We start from the raw sequence: 1833 nt of genomic DNA on the forward strand, positions 1-1833 counted from the left end.
AAATACATTGGATCTATGTTTTCTCTATTATACATGCAAATATGAATATTCCAAGGTATTACCCTATCTAGCATACAATCCTTGATACTTGGGTAATATAACAAGTTAGAATACATACCTTTTAATGAAGCTTGAAGTCTTGAACTTTAAGAGCTTAGCCCCAATAGTGTGGAAGCCTCAAGTGGAATCACAAATCACCAAAAACACCTTGGAAGACTTTAGAGAATATGTATGCACACTAAAATCGGCCCACTCTTATTTTCACACACTTGTGCCAATTTTGTGAGCCAAGGACCCCTTTATATATTATGGAGGATTAAGGTTACATCCATGTAAACCCTAATACCCATGACCTTTCATTTACATAGGATCCATGGGTTAAAAGCTCCATGGACCATCCATGAAAGCTTAGCCCAACCTAAATGAACTTGGCCCATTCCATATATATAAGAGTCCATATTTAATTAGTTCTTTTTGATCACTTAATTAATTCTAAATTAATTCTTGATCAATACTAATTAAATAATATGATTCCATATTAATATATTAGAACTTATAATATATTAATATAAATCATAAATATACTATTCTCAAAAGACTATCCATATAAATTGTGCCGGTGAAGTGCAACCCAAATGGACCATGCCGGGTCGGGTCAAGTACATACCAAATATAGTTATGGACTTAGACATTAATCCAACAGTCTCCCACTTGGATAAGTCTAAAACTATTATTGAGTATGACTTCAAAACCTAACTGGCAATCGTAGCTCTTAAAGCCGCTGTCGAACTCTGACCTTCTCAATGACTTGTCCATTAGATAAGGGATCATATATTCCTCCATTCTAGATATCATATGGACTGAGACATGGATTATCATCATTCTCTCTGTCCATTTGTTGTTTCCCGATTTTCGATTTATGGTGACTGACTGATTGAACAAATCAAATCAGTCCTGGCTTGGCGAAGCACTCACATGTGTCGTCGCTAAATCATCGAGGGGCCCACATATATCGCTTTGATCCCGAAGGTAAACGGAATGGATAAACTTCGACTCATACGGCTTGTTCTACTACTTGTTGAATCATACACAAAGGCACGTTTTATAACATCGAGTTACCAATGCGTTTTCGTGCAATCAATGGATAACCAACTCATAGTAACAACTCATATCTCTAGGTTTGAAGAATATAAGATATTATCGTCTCATGATCACTCGTGATAAAATCCATGAAGTGATTCAAATGAGCGCGGGTTGAATCCAATACTCAGAACTTATGAGCACTCATGAGTGTTGTAGCACCACTTTGTCCACCAACTTGGAGTTCTACAAACCAACCCATGACAGTCTTGATTCATATCTACTTCCAACATATGACCGACTGTGGATGGTTTGAATAACTTAATCATTCAGGAAGAACGACTTAGTTATTCTGGAAGTCAAAACATGCAAAGTGAAACACAAGAATAAATGAATCAAATATGGTATCAAACCCTATGAATATAAATAAACACTTTTATTTATCACCATACTGATTACTCATTATTCATTGTTTCGGTTTTATCAACTTTATACTTGAATTAAAAACACTAGTTGTCCCATGCTCCAAGCATGTACACTATGTTTTTCTTAAACAATAGCTTTGCCATACACCAAGTATGCACTCTATGTTTGTCTATGATCCTTACTTTGTGAAATAAACCAATTGAACATAATTTCAATGATTCTAATTCCACACTCCCAAATCCTTATCGAAAAATGTGAGAATTTCAAATTCCTATCATTTATCGAAATCTGTTTAGATTTTAAACTTATATGCACTGACCCTCCTGT

The sequence above is a fragment of the Lactuca virosa genome, chromosome 6 (genome assembly GCF_052849685.1).
Source record: "Lactuca virosa cultivar CGN04683 chromosome 6, Lactuca_virosa_CGN04683_v6, whole genome shotgun sequence".
Taxonomy (NCBI): Eukaryota; Viridiplantae; Streptophyta; class Magnoliopsida; order Asterales; family Asteraceae; genus Lactuca; species Lactuca virosa.